Source organism: Pseudopipra pipra, chromosome 8, assembly GCF_036250125.1.
Source record: "Pseudopipra pipra isolate bDixPip1 chromosome 8, bDixPip1.hap1, whole genome shotgun sequence".
Taxonomy (NCBI): Eukaryota; Metazoa; Chordata; class Aves; order Passeriformes; family Pipridae; genus Pseudopipra; species Pseudopipra pipra.
In genome coordinates this window covers 20,418,546-20,440,206 of record NC_087556.1, presented here as the reverse complement: position 1 = coordinate 20,440,206, position 21,661 = coordinate 20,418,546, and the positions used below count along the sequence as shown (strand labels likewise).

General features: G+C 38.9%; 1 long non-coding RNA gene across 1 annotated transcript; it reads left to right on the top strand.

The window, feature by feature from the left end:
- The first annotated feature begins 46 nt into the window (after window positions 1-46).
- On the top strand, window positions 47-21,377 carry LOC135418051 (uncharacterized). Its single transcript, XR_010432302.1, has 2 exons — window positions 47-157; window positions 21,199-21,377. It is a non-coding gene; the product is annotated as an uncharacterized LOC135418051 (long non-coding RNA).
- Window positions 21,378-21,661: the final 284 nt, after the last annotated feature.

Below are 21,661 nucleotides of genomic sequence, written 5' to 3'. Positions count from 1 at the left end.
GCCCATCCCGAGGCCGCTCCCCGGGGATCCGGGCGGCGTTTCTGTGCGTTGGTGCTTGGGGGCCGTGAGGAAGCGGCGTGAAACACACAACTCACACAGCCTGTCTTTAACCTACTGCCCTCTCCTTCGTAAGGGATGATGATGATGAGCATAAAAAGTACAGTATAGCGATTCGTCCCACATTCGTTCCAAAATGTGCCCGTGCTGCTTACAATAATTGAATGTAGAGTAGGAGGTGATGACTGTTCAGACTGCATTTTGGTGCTAATAACTTCATGATCCTTGCACAGTTACTTACATAGCAAAGTACTGTGGCTCAAAAGGAAGTTAAGTGATTGCACTTAACTATGGAGTGGAAATATTAACTATGGAGTGGAAATTATACAATATAAATGATGTAGTTTCCTTTATTCATTTTGAAAAACAGGTATCAGAAAATACTATTAGTTGACTGCCAATTCAAGGTTTTGGAAGACAATGGAAAGCACCTCCTTCCCTCTAGTAACCCTTGCCAGCTTAATGGAAAAGCCTGACCCTAGATGGGACTGACTAGAAGAGGATTCAGCTGATAATTTTGAAATGTATTTTTCCACTCACGCCATATTAAAATGCTTACTTTCGTAAAAGATAGTTGAATAGGGCCAGTAGCTTCCAGTTCCAAAGGCAGAGATAAGTACCTCCAAACCCAATTGAACTTGCAGACTATTGTTATACTAGGAAAATCAGTGACCTAAGAACATGGAAAGAGATCCAGCACATTTGTACAGTTTAGTCATTTACACTCTGTCAAACATCCTTGTCTCTGAAACAGGGCAGTTACATCCAAATTGCCTCTCCCTGGTTAGTACTACTGCCTAAACTGTGCCCAGGAATTTTTTGGTGGGGGAGACTACTACCTGTCCCAGGTCCACACCATGCCATAGTAGCAGATCAAGGTCCAATGCCTGTGTCTGTGTCCTCGCACTGTTTAGTTTGCTGATTTACACGTAGCTGCAGTAGCAGTGTGACAGAAGAATGCAGCCAGCACAGGGACAGAAACCATCTGCTTTGACAAACATATGATGCCTTGGTCATGTGTGTTTTCTGTAATCCCACTGGCTTTTCTCTGTGTCTCTGCTTAAATTACAAGCTGTGCTCAGCAGGCAGGAAAAAGTCAGGCTATGGCCAGAGTCCCTCGATCAGCATTGTCACACATACATAATTCATCCACTGCTTTACATGGGGCCGTAATGTTTCAGCATAAACTGTCATCAAATGTGGCTCATAGGCCTGCAGCTGTCCCAGACCTTCCCAACTTCTCCAAAGTATGCATGATGAAAACTTCCCTTTCTACATGTAGGCTCTACAGACTGAAAACAAGACCTGCAATGATGCCATTTCTATCCTTTATTAGCACCATCAGTTTAGCTGGAAAAAATATACAAGCTTTTGCATTCATAAACTATTTTCCAGGTCTACAGAAGAAGTAGTAAATGCTTTCATTTACTACTTTATTGGTTGCTTTCATTTCAAAATGGATGAAGTATCTAGACTGTGTATCTTAAAGTCTGTGGAAGTGTAAATACCTGTATAAATACAAACACAACCTGCTCCTCAGGTCTTTGAAGTAAGTTTAAAACCGGAACAATTATTTCACTACTTCACTATAAACTCTATCATTGCTTCTTTCCTTGGCTAAAGGAATTATCAAGTGCTAATGAAAAAAAAAAAGAGTTTGAAAAAGAGTAGGATTATAAAGAGCGTGGTCTAAAATAAACAAACTCCCCATTCTTTCCACATCACTATACCCAAAAGATACTATTATTCTAAATTATCTATGACCTGACTTCCTTTTCCAGTATGTCTTCCTGATAGCTTGAATTTGAAACTGTGGCAGGTATCTGTGAATAGAAACAATTTAAAAGAGAATATTATACTGTAAGAGCAGGATTCAATTAGCCTTGAATTCATTGAGTCAAACACTCAGCACATTTTAGGACTGGTGTACTAATAGCTTTCACAGTGACTTTTGAGATTCACATCACGTAAAAAATCCCTACTTTTAATTTTATTTATATATTTCTTTATGTTACGAGAAAATAATCTGTAAAATCCAATGTTTTTCTTCCATCTTCTGTACAATAGTATGGTCAGAAAACCATAGCTGAAATATATGCCAAATCCCACCCAATAGAGATTTTTCAAGAGGCACCTGTTATCAATACTACCCGAGAGGCTCAGCCATTAACAGCTTGGAAACATTTGACTGTTATTCCTTTTAGTGTAATTTGTATTATACCAATGGCCTCTACCTTTGCAGTTCATTTATCCTAGTGGAGTAATCTGGCCTAATAGAAAGAAAGTATTTCGGAAGTGTGCTCAGTTTGTTTAGACACATGCTTGGTTGGTCGCTAGAGGGCAGGAAAGGAAAGGAGAAAAAAAGGGAGGAAAAAAAGCAGAAAAAGAGGAAAAAAATAAGAGAAAAAATAAAAATAAATAGAAAAAGAATTAGAAAAATAAAGAAAGAGAGGGACTGCTGGACAGACTGAGGCTGCCTTTAAAAAAAATTTTCCCTTGTGCTTAGGAGACTGTTTGCTGACGGCAAACAGAGAGACATTGTCCGTGCCAATCTACAAGGAAGGCAGTCCATCAGATTTAGGATTTTCAGCTGTCAGCCATTCATGTCATGAGGATTTCTCAGCTCTTTCTAATTGGTCTCTGCAGTGCTTTGCCTTGCTCTTGGAAGGAAAGTAAAATGCTAGAATTAAATAGAACATTTTAAGAGCTCAGAAATTTAGCTTATTTCAAAAGGAGAATTATTTTAAATTTATTCCATTTGAGGTATTTCCAGATGAGACTTGGGAAAAAAAAAAAACAACAAACCAGAGATAATTAACATTGAATATCAGGAAATAATAAAACATTCCTATAAAGATAAGAGTTAATTTTGGAGAGAAGTAAAAGGAATCTGTTGTTTGTTACTAAATTTTTACCACTATAAATAGAAACGTTCTCAGTCCAAGATACTTTTTCTAAATTAAAGAGATGCTGATCAATTTAAGAAATATGAACTCAGAACAAAATCAAAGCAGGCTGTAAATCACTGAATATGTGTAGCAGTGGATCTTTAAAGAAACTTTCTCCCTTCCCTTTCTTATTCTATCCATCAAGTACTTTGGCTATGCATCTTAAACAAGACCTGCCAGTCATCTGTGGTGTATTATATGTGCCAGCTTTGTTTTACCAGCAGATGGGGGTAAAGTGGAATAAATATAAAATGTTGTTCTGGAATAATAAAGGGATAAAAAAAATGAAAGGAGACATGGATATGGTGAAATGTTGAGAGACTGAGCATTGCAGAGAGGAGCAAACACAGAGCCACGTGGTCCCTCTAGGAGATGGGGATACACTGTGAGTTGTTGACGAGGTTTAATGGTGGGTGATTTAGTTATGAAAATACTGTATCTGTGTATCCAGCAACCAAGATAATTCATCAGCTTGGTGACCACCTGTGGTGACAGCAGTTAAGAGAAGATTCTTTTTAGTGGTAGGGAGAAGCTTGTGATGCTGGCATTAGAAGCACGGATAAGTGTATGAGAGTTCATGGAAACTAGGTTACGCAGAAAAAAAAGGCCTTTAGTCCAGAACCCTTGTGATTTATTTAAAATTATTCCAGTTTTGCTGTCAAAGTCTGCTAGAGAGAAACATGTCTAGAGGGCTTAAAGGGAGCTTTTGTTTGTTTTTCTGTAGTGCCTGGAACATTCCGGGCTGACAGAGAGCTTTTTTAAAAGCATAGATTCCACACATGCAAAGCAGAATTACATGGGGTGCCAGCATGGGAACATGGCAGAGACCTGGGAAATTTTTATTTGTTATTGGTAAGAAAGCCACAAGAGGAGCAGTAAGGCCAAAGATCAGCATTGTCTAGGGATGCCAGCAGAACAGATTCATTTGTATCTCAAAGAGGTACAATAATACGAAAATGCTAAAAGCAATTAAAGGCAAATTAGAGTGTCTGTCCAACCATGACATATTCAGCTTTTCTGAAGCCAATCAAAAGAAAAAAAATTGTGGGCTACTCAGGTTATAATCTGCATAGAACTGGCTGAGGTACTAACAGGGAAATAGCAATTCTCTGGAAAAATAATCTTAGAGGGATAAAATTTCAGAGGAGCAACAACTAGCAAGAGGCTCTCCATGCATTTAAATTGTAGTTCGAGTGACAATTATTTTAACAGATTTCAATGTTTGTTTCCTATTCCAATTAAAAGCAAAAAAAAGAAAAAAGGCTGTGTGGAGGTTCAGACATCTTCACAGTTTATCACGGGCATCTAACAGAAGCATCCAAGTCCTCCAAGTAATTAACAAAGCAGACAGGTTTCTCAGTGATGCACTCTTAATTGCCCTCTGAAGCACTGTAACTCTTTCCATTGATGGCATAAGAAGCCTGTACTTTTAATTTCAATACTAAGTTAGTTGTTGCCTACACTATGCAAACACCATACAGAGCAGACAGTGTGAAGGAAAGCAAAGAAGCAACTAAATGCAATGTTTTTTTAGAAAGTGTTAGTCTACTACTCCAAATACTTGCACATAGATTGGCAAATTGTGATGCCACTCTCAAGCTGTTATTTCAGGACAGATCTTTGAGAGGCAATTTCTCAACAATTCAAATGATGGCTTCTTGGAACAGCTAGTTTCACAGTCCAGGGGAAAAAAACCCAAACCCTAGGCTATTCTTGACTTGAGCCTAAGAAACACAGTTACTTTGTTTAAGAACTTGTTTTAGTTTCATCAAGAAGTAATAATTATCAAATCCACTAAATTTCAGTATTTCTAATGGAAGGCTCCTGATGAAAAGTAGCCCATGGCACTGAGAACAGAAACTGAGATGAGAGGAAGGAATTTCATTACAGTGGAATTAAAATCAGATATGAAAACAGTAAAATCCTAAGACTTACTGTGAAGAATATATTTATGCATGGTTTTAACTGAGGGACAGAAAGTAGGAAACAAGTTCAAGTGGTTGTCGGGGTCACACTCCAACACACATTGTCACAAATTGTCAGTAAAAACCAATAAAAATAAATAATACTTTTTTTTTCAAAGGCAGATTATGAGACATGAACACAGTTATGTATATATTCTACTAAGCATAAGTTATCATGGAGCTAAACCAACACATGGCACCTAGAAACTTCTCCTTTGGGATGTTTTTTCCAACACCTTATGGTTCACTGTAACCCGTAATACTGTCTCAAGAAGTGGAGAATACATTTTGTGAGGGACATTCTTGGAGAAAAAACGTTTTGTGCTCCATTAAGATAATTCTCATGTTTCTGCAAGCAAGGTTTAAAATCTCCATTCAAAGATATTTCTGCTTGTAAAAGAAAAATCTCATAATATTTAGACATTTACCAAGTAAAAATATTCATTTGCATTCCCATCTGAATGTGGAGTAGGCAGCCACACTGCATGTAAGGGACTAAACCTCACTTAAGGGGCATCAGTTTAAGTTATTTGTGGTATGAGTAAATTGAAGATAGAATCTCTTTATCAGACCTCTAAGATAGAAACAAAGCAACACAAAAGCTGCTCATACCTTAAATTTAATGAAGAATTGGGCCTAACAAAACTTAAAAAACCCAGAGTGGTCAAAAAGTTCTAAAATAATGGTATGTTTGAACTGTCTTAAGAACAAACTAAATTGCAAAACTGAGTTAAAAGTCATTAATTTAGCTTCATTTTGAGACTCTGCCACATAGGTCTTTATTTTTTTATTTATTACCTGACTAAATGTGTTAAGCAATTTTTAAAATTATTTATTAATTGATAGAATGGTATATTGGTAGCCTTTGTTTATTGTTAATATTATACACTTAAAGGATGGGAAAATATTAGCAAATAAAGTATTGTTGGTTTCCATCACAGTGACATAAATGCATTGCAATGTAACATTCATTTATGTATGTATAAAGCCTTTTCCTGGATTTTGTATTTTCTAGCAAAAGGGGGAAAATTTTAGGCACTTTATTCAGACGGTTTATTCTAGGATTAGTTCTGTGATCCACTTTTTTCTGTAATTATTACAAACAACTGAGATGTTTCTTCTATATAGTTTATAGAAAGACTTGTATTGATCCATAGAAAACAATTTTCCCATTCATTCCAGAAAAGTACTGGTTTTCTTCTTGCATCAAAACATACCTTGATTGTTGAAATGTTGCCTTGTGGTCATTCTCTCAAGATGACGGGTCCACAGTAATGTAATCTTACTGCCTAAAAATAGCAAATTGTAGTGCTTGTATTTCACCTGGGCCTGTGATGAATTTCCATGACATGTGCTCACTGTGTACTGGGCCAGCACAGCCAATGCCCAATACCTGATAAATTCCTCTTTAGATGGCAATATTTTTGAGGGCTTAGGGTAATCCTATGTCATGGGGATTTTAGCTATCTGGGACATACATTTAAAAGACACAATCAATTTCTTTATAATTCAAAAATGGGTCCTTTTTACTTTACACAAATGCTAACTATTGCTGCTAAGATGAAGTTGCGCAAGATGTCATTTCAATATCAAGGTTACTTGGGGTTAAAACTAAATATATCTCAGGTTCTGTCCTTCTGGAATTCCTCCAGGAGAGTGAATGGTAATCCTTCTCTCTTTCAATTCTTTGCCTCATTTGGCCAGGCCCCTTGGTCTTCAAGAGAAGAAATACTTAGCTGAAGGAGTCTCCTACCCCACTTCACCTGTAAATGCCCAGTGGGAACCTAACTTACTTTCCAGATCCACCTCATGACATGAACAATTTCAAGGCTGGAAACAGAACAGCTGAATGGAAGATTAGATTGGTGTGGAGGAGTGGGCATGATTAAGACCTTAAAACCTTAAAGACATCTGAAATGCTATCACTGCATACAATATATAGGCACACATATAAAGGTCCCTCAGGCATCTAACAGTGAAATAGCTTTCTCACAGCAGGTTACTGCTGGTTTTCTTCAGAAGTAATTTAACTAATGATCCTTTCTCTCTTGTCTGGACAGCTCATGCAGCAGAGCTACTTCTGCTTTCTTGATACTGTCCATGCATGGAAACTCTTCAGTGTGGACTAGAATAACCCTTGCAGTGTAGATGATGTAGCACCCAGCTGTTCTTGTGGCCTACTTAGCTTGTAAATGAAACTCCTGTGCAATAGATAAACACTGGACACAAGTTGACCTAATTTCTATTTGTTCCAAGATAAATTACATTCCTTGGAAAAAATACATGGAATGCATGCCAGTTACTAGGGATCTTTAATTGTAGGCAAACAAATTATTTTTATCATTGAAGTTAGTTTGACACAACCAGCCAGGTATTCAGAAGGGTGCAGAGCACTGAAGAACTGATGACAGTGTATAAACAAATGGCTCAGGGATTTTGTTCTCTATACAGGCACGTTGTGACAGTATCTAAAAAGTCTATTAGGAATATCAGTTTCACATTTTATAGCTAGATTGAGTGATTCAAAAGCAGCCTCTGCTGTAGCAAAGATCTGAGAGGCCGAAGTGCAGACTTATCAGAACAACTGATACATGCCTGTCCTCATTTTATCCAAGATAGAACAATCACAGTAAGTAAACATCAGGAGGTATTACTAATCCTCAAATTTAGTCAAAAAAAATTTACCAAAACAAACTTGTAATCAAATAAAATCATATTTTTTCTGAGCTATTCTCATTTGGCATCTACTCGGGTAACACAGAGAGGGCAGCTCTGGAAAGTTGGATTCACCTTACAGAGAGTATGATGTAGAAACTGCCCCCTGCATTGAACAGCACAGTAACACCAGCTTCTGGGGGAGAACTGGTTTGCTTTTAGCAGAGACCTCATGGAGTCCTGTAGGTGTAGGCCACCTTGGCTAAAAACTGAATCAGTTATTTTTTCCCCAGGTGGCCCAGTTTTGGTTAGCAAAGTATTGTAATATTTGCAGTAGTCATATTGACTTGCATAGAGGGACCTGCATATGGGAAGTTCAGTAGCATACCTAAATGCTTTGCTAAATGAGCTGCCAGTCCCTTTAGGACTGGAGAACAATCTGAAGGCTTTGCTTCTGTCCTGGCAGAAGAGAGAGAAATAAATAAATCTTACAATAGATTCCCTTAGCTAACATTCCTCAGTACTGTTTTATTTATCTCTGGACAGATTTATAACGTACTTTGATGCTGAGCTCATAACATTCTTAAAAGGAATATTTAATGTCTCTGAAGAGAAGAAACCTTTTGTGTAAGAAATCAGAGACATTATGCTTCACAATAGTGAGAAATGAAACAAGTATTCATGCTACTTGCATTGCTCAAAAAAGGTGTGGGAAACCATAGTGGTTAAACTGAAACTGTACTAAGGGCTACCCTGAGACCACTCCCTAAAGTAACAACCTTGTCTGTTGGAAGCACAGGCTAAGACATTGTGTGAGCTGGTCCCTCACAATGCTGAGACTCCAGCACCTGGGGCCACTGAGGCTGCAGGCAACTTGTGAGGCAGCAGGATGGATGGAAGATGGACAGGGAGCACAGCACTACTGTACATACAACTGTCTTGTCTTTTTTATGGAGGTAATTACCCAGTTGGGATGGTAGAAGAGTTCACTGTAGGAATGGAAGGAGTTAATTTAAGAGTGAAGGATGAGTTAAGTAGAAGCAGATGTGCTGCAAAGTGATATTTGAACCACCCAAATAGTTCTATCAGCAAAATGGAGTAGTCATGACCTTATTATTATTACTCTAATCAGAAATGTGTGAACTCCAAGCTATGCTCCCACACAGGTCAAGCTCATAGTGTTACTTTAGACAGAGATCTGTATGTATGGACAGAAGTCAGCTTGGCACAACACTGAAACTCATCCTTTAGGAAAGAAGCCTAAGGGACTGGATTTTACCTTTAGTTACTGATCTACTTCAGAAATACACTTTGTCTTCACGAGGAAACAAGGAGTCCAAGATTGTCTGTTTGTATTTTGAAATTGCCTGGTTACCGATTTTTTTAATTTCTAAGTTACACTTTGTCTAAATACTTTAGTCAGAGGATTTAGTGAGTTATTTTTTTTTAGGCAAACTGCCAGTGTCCTCTTTTAAACCACTGCTTCTGCTTTAGCTGATGCCAGCACAAATGTGAAGGCTTAGGTGACTTCATACTCTCTGGACAGGGCTTCCAAACTTAAAAGTATGTCAAAGCTTTATATAGCCCTCTGTATCTATATTGGGAGGAGCTGTGTGAAGCAGATAGGTATGTAGTCATTGCGAGTACTGGCAAATTCTACTGCTTTTTTTACTTTTGATGCCAAGCACTGATAAATCTTGGAACACAGCTGCTGCCATTTGGAAACCCTGTCTTCTATCTGTTGTTCAGGGAAAAAGAAGTTGAGTGAAGAGAAACCACCATAAACATCATGTGCATTATGTGTCAAAAAGTTTCAAACCAGAAATTTTAAAATCAGTGAAAGACTTTGGTTTTTCAGGCCAAAATGGTGCTTTTGTTATGCTAAATACTGCCTTAGAAATATGGCTAACAAATTACCTTGTAATTCTACAAAACCAGGCTATTTTGTACCTTGCAAAACACTGAGGCACTTAAAGTTACTAAATGAAACCATTAGCATAAATATTAACCAAAAATCCAAAACAATAAAAAACTGCATATAAAAGAAGTCTAAAAATTGTTGAGATTTTGGGAGGGAGGTAGATATTTTCACTAGTGAGTGACAATGATCTGCACTTTGAGGCTTCTTAATAGGAAAACTTATATTGCTTCTTTTGTAGGAAAAACTATGTTTGGGAAAAAAAAAAAAACAACAAACCAAACCCAAACAATAAAAAGAGAAAGACCTGCCATGATTTCTTAGTATCTTGACTAGTGTTCATTTCACATTCTGCCTTTCAATTCAGGGGTCTCTAAACAGCTTATTAACTAGCAATTTTATTGTCAGCTACTGGAAGGCTTTAAATGATCAAGTGATTAACAAGGGAAAATATGACAGAGGTAAGAGAACTGGGTTTTCTGTCTGAAGCTTAGCTTGGGCCAGTTGTATTGTGCTGTGTGCAAACAACAACTTGACATGGGCATTGACATTCTAGGCTAAATTCAGAAGGAATTCAAAGCAAGGCCACAGTGACCTGCAGGGATTTATTTTATCCTTTGCTATGTGCCTTTTACTACCTTATATCACTCTCCCAAGTTTATTTATATGAAATTAACATCCTCCTATTTTTAAGTTACTTCTGAATATGGTGTAGAGCCCTCCCTTTAAAAGATACATTAATAGTTGTGCATTTGTGCTGCCAAATCGGCACGTGTTTGCAGCAGATCCATTGACATGCTGACCTTGCTTTTGCACCTGGTGTGTTAGCATATGGTAGGACTAATAGCACTGTTACAGTGAGGCACTGCTTTGGAGCTCACCTTTTAAGATGCCTCTCAGCTGCAACTGAGACCATGTCTGGGCTTAGTCATTTTTCAGGACAAAGAAGTTCATCTGAAGTCCTGCTGTGTCTGCAGCAAACCTCTGACATGACCCAAAATGAATTAGGACTCACTGAATCAATTCTTGACTGTCTTTGTTAGCTACACATGAGAGGAGGCAACGATGGATCTGATCCCTTCCCATGGTGTCTTCTGGGCAAGAAGGGCAGATTGAGCTTCCTGCTGTATTCCCTCCTGTTACCTGCCTTACCTCAGTTGAGTGATGAGTTTTCCACTGTGGAGAGTTTGTTGTGCAGACACGTGAGCTCAGCCTCGAGGCTGGCACACAGCAGCTGGACACTCTTGTGACTAGCAGAGCTCCTCTAACTGCAGGGACAAAACAAAAGAGAGAGGAAGAGGAATGGGATGTCAGGAAAAAATGTGCCTCTTAAAATGGGTAGTGGCTAGCATCACCTCTGAATTAGAGACCTTGTGCTTAGCACTGCTCAAGGACACTGAAAGTCTGGTTTTTTAGTTTTGATTTTTTTAAAAAATAAAGACCAAGATTGAATTTCTATTAAAGTAATGATGTTTAGATAAAATCAAATGTGCCTACAAAACACTTAGCTGCAGGGAAAATATAGAACTTATGAAGACTTCAAATTTCCCTTCATATTTAGACAATGTGTTTAAATAAAAAGATTTTTGCTTAGTTTTTTCTTGGCACATGTTACATTTAAATTACGACCTATGCGATGGGGGAAAAGGATCAACATGAACTGGAAGTGTTCCCTTATGCTTCCCAAGGAAAGTGTAGGACCCCACAAAAAAGTGCCATGTCAGTAGCCATTTCAGGTCTCTGCACAGAGACAGAAGAAAGCCTCTGAGTTATGGAGCCTCTAGCTCGACTTGTTTCCTAGCCTGACATCCATTTTTTTCCAGCATGATTTCCTCCCGCTCTCTGCCTCCTACTCCATGTTAGAACCAATTTAATAGGTAATTCCAGACATTCCTACTCAAAAGTATCCCCCAGCAGGAAATCAGTGCCCTATTTTTCAGATTTTAAAAAAGCAGGCAAACTAAGTATTTTTTCAGAATGTATGCTCATATCTCTCCTATCCACTCTATATGCATGGATAAACTTTTGCATCAGCCATCCTATCATCTGCCTTCTGGGCTAGGCTACCAAAGGCAAATTTAAAGTGAATGAGTAATCAATTATCTGCAAGAATGAACTCTCAATGGCTAATTGAACTCCTCTCCTCATAAGACTTAAAAAGGAAGAAAACTGGTTTTAGATATGATGCTATGAATCAGCAATGGAGTATTAGTAGTAAATAAAACATTGTATGACATAACAGTGGCTCAAAGAATTCTATGGTAGTTTGCCTACAGGTTCTTGAAGCGTATATAGTATGGCATATCCATAAGTCATGTTTCCCTCCTGCTAGAAAGTCTTGTTCTAATTCCCTGTTTCAGATCTTTGGCCATCTGATACTTTTGATAAAGCATGGAAACATCACCATTCAGCTGTTAAAACTTATACCAGTATGAATCTGCAGGGAAAGTAGATTTGCTCAGCTAATCTGCTGAACCACTCTTTTTTCCATAAACAACACAGACAGTTGAAATAAATGTTAGGCAACACTTCTTGAAACTATCATAGTTTTTTATGGTGTTTCTTTTCAGCATTGCAACTGATTGAAGTTGGTTTTTGCCATTCAATCTGCTTAAATTATACTGGTACTGAAGTACAGAAATCCACATATTCAAAGGAACCCTGTGCTCCATTAAATTTTTGCAAACTATTGTGGCTGTGGGGATGATGCACAGTGAAAGTATAATTGTCTCCAAACTCGGAACACATCCCACTGAATGGCTTTCTAAGCATCCCCTTGCCCCATCAAGAAAAGACTGGTAGTAGGAGTTTCAAGTGGGAGTTTCCACCCTTGTTATTAGCTGCACTGTAAGGGTTACACACTGTGTGGTAACATTGTTCAGGGAGAGATTTTCAGGAGTATAATTACTCTTTCAAGTTCATATGGATAAAGAAAGGAAATGATCCTTAGAACAGAGGACCTCAAAGACCCATGAAAGCGAGAGAATGTATCTCTATAGACTCAGCTGAGAACGTATCATTAGAAATGTCAGCCAGAGAATCATGGCAGGAACTTTCTATATTTATGTGGTAAGATGTTATTCATCACTTCACAAACAGTTTGATGTGCTTACACTAGAATAGCCCTTGTGTTTTCAGAAAATCTGCAATTTCATTAGGCACAGTTGTTTTTAATCAACATGGCATCCAACTGTAATAGGTTTATACAGTTTAAACAAACCAGAGATTAATGTTTTCTTTTGATAAAAAATGGTAGAAAGGAGGTTTTCTAATTTTGGTAGACTGATGTAAAAAGAAAAAAAAAAAAAAAAAGAAATGTCTGAGTCCAGGAAGCTCCCTGTCCTGGATAGAATGACTTTTACCTGCAAGAAGGATTAACTTGCCTTCATTTTTGTATATGGCTATCATAAAAACCAGGGGAGGAGCATGAACCTGGAATGCAATTTACAAAAGCTATGGTGTGCTACAGACTATATTATGTATTTTGAAAGTTCTATCTGCTGTTTAAAAACACAGAGGACAAAACTAGTGCTAGATTGCCTGTAAAGGTTATAACAAGGAATGGTAGAAGTAGGGCATACTAGAAGACACATTACATACCGATGAGTCCAAGTCTGATCTAGACCTTTTGATTTAGAACAAGATCAATGACAGAAAGCACGGTCATGCTCCTGTGCAAGCATCTGAAAAGATGATTTGACAATAATCAAGAATGCGTTTAGACTTGCGAAGCCTTAGGATGTAGCATGTGTATCAGCATTCTTGGGTTTTGGATAAACAGATAATGAATCATCACTTCTCTTCCTCTATCTGTACTTATATTGTGTTACATAAAAGGGCCAGGTATACTATTTTATTTTCTGGTATTATACCTGCAGGGCATTCTTAACCTGATTTTGGAGCTAGCAGTCCTGGTAATAGGGTGTCATTTCTAAAACAGACATTCCATTGACCAACACCCCATCCTGCTTTTAACATTGCTGTGCTATGACTAGCAAAGAAGTTTCTCCTTAAATACCTTCTTCACAGGATATTCAAATACAGACTGTATAAATTATGAATATGGCTATTATCTGGAGAATCCCAATGTGTAATACATGATGCCAGTAATAAAATGGATACATAATTTCTATGCTACCTGTTTTATACAGAGCTAGAATTTATTTTCTCTCACGCTCACTGTCTTTATTACTGCCCTGAGGACAAAAGCTACCAGTGGAAGAACTTTTCTTTCCCCTTGGGGCACAGAGAGTTTAAAAAAGTTAGCAATCTGGGTTGGATGGAAAAAGATTTATTAACCTTCTATTTTGTAAATATTTTACTTTCCTCCCTTCCCTCACTTGCTCCCAAAGGACAGAACTACAACTTCCTCTCCCATAACACCCAGTTGATATGGTCAGGCCCTGGCTCAGGAGACAGCCTGCTCCTGCCCTGTCAGTTGGCTACAAACTGCCTTTACTGGACTCCAGAGAGATCATAGAATCATAGAATAGATCAGGTTGGAAAAGACCTCCAAGATCATCAAGTCCAACCCCTTGATCCAACTCCAATTCCTATATCATGGCACTAAGGGCCACGTCCAATCTCTTTTTAAAAACCTCCAGGGATGGTGAATCTACCACCTCTCTGGGTAGGCCGTTCCAATGCCTGATAACCCTCTCTGTAAAGAATTTCTTCCTAACATCTAACCTAAACCTCCCCTGGCAGAGCTTGAGCCCATGTCCCCTTGTCCTATTGTTGGTTGCCCGGGAGAAGAGACCAACCCCCGCCTGGCTATAACCTCCCTTCAAGTAGTTGAAAGGAGTGATGAGGTCGCCTCTAAGCCTTCTCTTCTCCAGACTAAACAAGCCCAGCTCCCTCAGCCTCTCCTCATAGGACCTGTGCTCAAGTCCCTTCACCAGCCTCGTTGCTCTTCTCTGGACCCGCTCCAGCACCTCAATATCCTTCCTGAACTGAGGGGCCCAGAACTGAACACAATACTCAAGGTGTGGCCTCACCAACGCAGAGTACAGGGGAAGGATCACTTCCCTGCTCCTGCTGGCCACACTGTTCCTGATGCAGGCCAGGATGCCATTGGCCTTGGCCACCTGGGCACACTGCTGGCTCATGTTCAGCCTCCTGTTGATCAGCACCCCCAGGTCCCTTTCCGCCTGGCTGCTCTCCAGCCACTCTGTGCCCAGCCGGTAGCGCTGCAGGGGGTTGTTGTAGCCAAAGTGCAGGACCCGGCACTTGGCCTTAAAAAAAAAAAAGAAAAAAAAAAAAAACCAATGGCAAACTGCCCCATGCAGCGCCTCACTTGGATGTGTCTGCAGTCTTGGAAGCTTGACTACCCTACGTTCTACAAACGGACCTTGAGCTTGTTTGGAGGTTCTAGCAGGGGAGCGCAGCTACCGTATACCCTTGACCGATGAACGGTACCGTCTCTATCGGGGAGGTCGTCCTCTTCGACCGAGCGTGCAGCTTCAGGAGGGACGCACATGGAGCGTTGAGGGAGGAAGGGGACACCTGCCTAGCCAGCCAGATCAGCCAAATCAACCCTGGCGATCAATGGGGTGACAGATGTCGCAGCCAGATCGCCCTCACATCCATGGGCCTCTCCTGTTAGAGCTGTGCAGCTTTGCACACATAAATATACTGAAGAGAAAATATATGGGCACAGGAAAGAGAATCAAGAACTTTAGGATGGGTTTTCCTTAGCCCAGGAGAAGGTCATGAATGCCATGCCGTATGTTATTTTGTGTCCCATCTCATTCTCTGGGAAGGGATTCTTGATAGAACTCCTTGCTAAAGGCAAAACTAAAGGTTGGGCTGGTTTGTTTGTTTAATGTTATGTTTCCAAGAAGCACTCTGTTGAACATTTATTCCTTTAAACATTAGAATTTTGTAACAAAGAAAAATTTCTAATTATCCCTGGTTAAGAGAAGCTTTTTCCTTTTTCCTAGTCGGGGAATAAAAACCAGAATTCCTTTTCCTTTCCAACACACTCAGTGCATTCTTCTTCAGATAAATGCCCTCAAATAACTCCTCATATCCTTAAATAGTACATTATGACTAGGAAATGTATATCAGTGTCACCAAGGTGAGATCTATGCCATTGCAGTAGAGCGCAGGCTAGAAGAAATTAGTGCATGGGCTCCGTTTTGCTCAGTGGACAAAGTTCATCCTGTTGCCTAGTTAACATAAAATGGTTAAAAAGAACTAGCCAGAAAGGCTATGTTGAGCAACCTTGAGTGGTTTGAAGCCAATTTTTACTAGTGTAGGAACAGCATGGTGGAAGAACAGCTGTGATTTTTTGCATTGGATGATTTTTTAAGGGGCTTTATAAAATAAAACTGAAAGGTTGCCATCATGAATGCTTAAGTGAGATGAGGTAAAGTAGTAATGAAAGTCTTAGTGGCTTTTACTAAGCTAGCTGGGCAATAAGGATTGGGTAACAGATTAAGGACATGAAGTGTGGTGAGAAGGTCAAATGTAAATCGTCAGCATGAGAAGTCACCCAACCAAAATTAATTAGAAGAGGAGATAGGAATATGGAAATTGCAACATGTGTGGAAATAGAGTTGTGGAAAATCTTCAGAGGTAGTGTCAGAGCAAAAGCCTCAAACAGGTTTGAAGTTGGCCTGACCGTGACAGCAAAGCAAATGGTTTGTGTACCAGCATTTTGGAGAAAATTTTTTTTCAGTTTTAGAGGTAAGCGTGAACAGTGAACATTTGGAAGCGGAGGCAGATGTTAAATCAAAAGTCCTGAGAGCCTGAGACTGCAATAGTCTATTTACAGAAGTGCAATATCCTTTTCCTAAATGACTGAAATCATATGAGAGCATGAATTCCAAAACTACTGAGTTGGAACAAAGAGTGATTAAAGAAGACTCCCACAACCCACAAATAAAATGTACTTATTGTATGTCAAAATTCCAGTGAGATAAACTGCTGTTTCCCAAACAAACCAAACAGCCCTGAAGAGATTGCACCAACTTCTATGTACCAAACTGCACAGAGCCTTTGCCTCAGCAAACAAAGAAGTTCTGCTTGTCTTTTGTCTGAGAGAACATCATGGATCTGGTTTTAAGTCCTGAATTAAAGGCCAAGTGAAATGTTTATTCCCCTCCATGGGGCACATATGAGGTTGCATCTTGATGCCTCAGAGCTTTTGGTTTTTTTAATCTTTATAGATTTTAGAAGTAGATGTGTAGTGAATGCAGATTTTAATGTAGCTGTATTGTATCCCTTACCCTGTAGCATAATGTTTACACATACCCAACCCTACTATCCCATCTCATATCAATCCCTCAAAATTCCGTGAGCGTGTTTAGTCTTCTTTTCAAGGTAGAATTGTAGAAAAACACCTTAAGGCCTGGACCAGAAGATATCACACAGCAACCTTCAAGCCCAGAACTTTGGAGGAGCTCCAAGGACTGTACATGCTTTGAAGAAGATGAAGATGAGGAAGAAGGGGTCCCAAACACCCCCAGACTCAATTCCCGAAGGGGCGTGTTGGGGAGTGGAAGGGGGCAGAACCAGGGGTGGACAGACCTGGGATTGGATGGACCTTATAAAATCATAAAACCACTGTCTGGGCAGGCATGCAGGTATGTATTCCTCTAGGCCTAAGGACTCATTAAAGCTCCTGCTCTCTTTATCTTATCTCCTACACTAAATTGGCCTGGAGGCTTTTTCTCTGCAGTCTTTTAGGCAACATCTGGAGAACTGTGTTCAGTTTCAGGTCCCTCAATAAGAAAGCCTCATGGATTAACTGGGGTGAAGGCAGTGGAGGGTCACCAAGATGCTTAGCAGACTGGAATGTGCTGCAGAAGGTGAGGCTGAGAGAGCTGAGTTTGCTTAACTTGCAAAAGAAAAGGCTAAGTAACAGCAGGTCAGAGTGCAGCCTCCCACTACTAAGAGGGAATACAGGAAGATGGAGCCAGACTTCCACTTGAGATGTACAGCAAAAGGAAAAGAGGCAGCTGTCACATTGCAGTAAAAGAATTCCAGACAGATAAATGGAAAAAATGACAAGAGGTGTTAAGCAATGCCACAGGTTGCCTAAGAAGCTGTGGACTCTCTGTACTTGACTTATTAAAAGCTCAGCTGGACAAGCAACCTGAGCAGCCAGATCTAACTTTGAACCTAGTCCTGTTTTGAGGAGGAGACTAGATTAGACGACCTCAAAAGGCCTTTTGCAACCTCTGTTATTCTATTACTGCAATTCTCCAGAGAAGCATGCAAGAGTATTCTCACTGATTAAAACCATTTCTGAAGATTGCAAAACTTAATGCATATATGGAGCAAAGACATTTTGACAGTAAACCATCTGTATTCTGGGAAGCAGCATCCAAGAATAACCCAAAGAAACCAATTTATTGCAAATTTGGTATTTAGGCCACAAATCTCTCTACATCCAGGACAATAACTATTTCCCCTCCCATTCCAGGATGAAAGGGGACCAATGATGTTACAGCACTTGGATTAAAGAGCTTCATTCTTTCCAGCAAATCTAAAAATGAAATGAATCTCTCCATGAAATTTGACCCTTGTGAAACTGGAGAAATATACATTTATATATATATATATATATATATATATATATATGTTGTACATTCAAAAAAGGATAACTAGGTCAGATCTCAGATCCTAGGAAACTCAAATTTTTTGTCTTATGCGGTTAGAAATTAGACTAAATCTGAAAGATAAAAGATTCATTCATCTCTTAGACCAATACCATAGAGGAGAGCTTTTTCCTCACACAGAAAATCCAAGAAAAACTTGACACACAATTTCACTGTACTGATTTCCAAGCCCCATTCTTCCCATGTAATAGACAAGACAAAAAGAACCTTGTAAGAGAACCTAAAATACAGGAATGGATCAAGTCTCTTGGGTGGCAGAACAAGAAAAAGAGTGTTATTAAGACCCTTCAAAGGCTTCTAAACACTCCGGGTGAACATATTGCAGCTGTTAGCTGGGCCACTGTCACATATAGCGATGCTTAATCAGGATGAAGGTTCTATTCAACATAAGTCTTATGTGAATGGTAACCATATTGAATCATCATGTGGCTCCTGCAAGTCTGTAGGGAATTGTGCACATTCGGATAAAGAAATCACATTTTTCCTTGAGAGATTGGAAAGAACGAGGATACTTCCCACATAGCTGATGGAAGTGTCTATTCAGCCAACATTTGCTTGTTCACACAGCATTAAACATAAACCAAATTGCACAAAGCAGCATTTCACTTACTGTTTTCTTTGGAAAAGACTAGTCATCAGCAGAGGTAATTCCTCCACCTGGGCCTAGGAAAAAGAATACAGAATAAACACTGATTATCTACACACAGCAAAATGATTTATATTTATGAAATGTTTGACCACAGAATATCAAGGTTCAAACTTCTTGGGTGTGTGGTTAAAAATAAAACCCACAAAAAACTGAGAAAAGGAATGTTGTAATATTGAAATACTGTATTTCTTTCAAACATCTAGGAAAGCCTTTGCATTCTAAAAAACTGATCTATATATATAAGCCAGATTTATAATCATGTATAAAATATATGTATGTGTTTTGTTTTCTGCACTTTTGTGAAAAACTTCTTGGGAAGTTCAGGTTATTCCAAGAATGAGTACCTACATTCATGCTCTTCCTTCTTTCAGTTTGCTTTCCCTTTTCACTCTAAGTTGCAGCAATTTATACGTAATGTGGCATTGTCTTTATTTCATCTTACTATGTACTAGCAAAGCAATTATACTTCTAACAGGCTGCATTTTGCATAAAAGCTGTTTAAGGAATCTTGCTCAAAATATCCTGAATTTAATGTAATCACATTACATTAAATATTCGAGCAGCCTGAGATACATTTTCTTGCTTTTTCTGTGTCACTTGTTTCAGAAAGCAATGCACTTCTCTTACACTTCACATTTCCAAAGTGATGACTCATCTACAATTGACTAATCTATCATTAATCAGTCTTAAAAAGATTAGACATTTCAAATCAATTTCTAGCTTCTAATTCAGTCCAAAGCTTTCAGTTTCAAGGAATTTAAATGCCTCAGATTTAAATGTCTTTGAATTTAGCCTTACAAAGTTCCAAGAATGGCAAGAACTTGCACTGTTGACTGAGATGAAATGAGACCTAGACCCTCTGCCAATGCTCAACGAGTTAGACCTCTGTGCTGTTGCTGTAAGAAAACATAAAACCCATCCATCTTTGCATGTGTTTGGTTGCACATGCTTGCCCCTTCCTGTAGGGGATGGATGTGCAGTGGGGGCACTGCAATACTTTTTTCCAGACTTTTTGTGATTTACCTATTAACAAGTGATCACAATTTACAGATGTCTCGGTGAGGGGATCCCAACAGCTAGAGCATGTTAGGTCTGGTTGAACCATGAGAAATGGGCTAATAAAAATTCTAAGAATATAAAAAATATATTTCTTCCTCATATGGACTGTGCTAGTGATGAAGAAATGCCTAAAACAATGACAGAGTTTCCCAGGACAAGTTTCCTTTGTATATATTCATAACTATCAGGAATTTTCAAAGTTCACCAAAGGGTTCTGAGAAGCAAATAAAGAAAATAGTCTTCTGTTTAGACTAAATAAGGCTTCTGCTCACTTTATTTCATCAGATAAATCAGTGATTTCAAATTTTCAAAGGCTCACTGGCTCAACTGACCAGGCTTGCTATGTACCTCAATAATTACTATTTCCATCACGGTCACATTCATAGAAACTTGCAGCCAAACTAATTAGATAGTACACATTTACAAAGATCAGTCTTAGTAGCAGACGGTAAATATTGAACAGAAGAGCTCAGTTCAAGGGGGAAAAAAAAAGAAGGCTGCTGCAAACTTTGTGTGACAGAATTGCCCCTGGGCCTGTCATTACCACAGATATTCTTTAAATTCTTTAAAGCTCTGTCTCATTCACAGGTGTTGTGGGATGCTATAGGAACAACATATGTGCCAGCCAAAATAAGGTGGGCATATTCTTTGGCCTAGCAATTGATTTCAGTTTCAAGCCCAAAATCAAATCAAAAACTTCCCTATTGAATTGCACAGTCTAATTGCATTGAGCTGGCATTGCTCTCCCACCCAGCAAACAGCAACAATTTCTCAAGGGATGCAATCACTATGCAAGTGAAATGGCTATCTTTTTTTTCTCTCTGGACTTTTATGTGACCACTATAAATGTGGTCATGACTTAACTTTGCTCTAAGGACATATTTGCTTATCTTTGCTTCAATACACTTCAATTAAATGCTAAAGGCTATTCTACTCTTTCTATATCCTCAACTCCAACATATTTCCTTTCTTCCCTTCTGAAGCTGTGGGGGAAGACAGCAGGGAAGCAGAGCAACCTGAAAGTAATAAAGTCATTTAGAGTAAACCTTGTTTAACTACTCAATTTCAGAACACAGACTGAAAAAAAAAGCAGCTCTTTCATTTTTAATAAAATGGCAAGAGCCAACAAACAGATGATCAGAGCAGCTCATTGCTGCCTGATAGCTGACAGAAAGGCATGATCACTCATTATCTGCTCTCAGAGCTGCTGATTGAAGGGTCTCTGTTAGTTCAGGCAGTGAAGAACAGTGAGACCCAGAGGGGCATCTGCATATAAAAGCATTCACTTTGGAGCTAATACCACATATTTGTCTTTAAACAGAACAGTGTGAACTCAAGTGCCTGTTTGTCACCGAGCAACCTCAGTGAACTCCTTGTGAAATGAGCCTGTGCCTTACATTGCATCTGGATCATCTAGGCTGCAAACTGATTTTAAAAATATACATTTAATGTTTAGTGAAACTATGGTAGCTATAATAAAACTGTATTTACTATTGCTAACTTGTTGGAATTATCTTACTATATTTAATGTGCAACTTATTCAGGAAAAGACAAAGAACTAGTATGGGTGATCAGTTTGGGTTTCCTTGTTACAGAAGCAGTTGGAGGTACAACCCCCTATGATGGGTCTTGATTTTATAACCAGCCCTGCCTCTTCCAGGAATATATTTCTGCCATTGTGCACTTACAAATGTCAGAAAAGCTGAAATGCCACAAAATGCTGTCAAATGCATAGTAAGACAATGAATGTTTTTCCTCTGGTACTCCCATTTTAGCATTTTCCC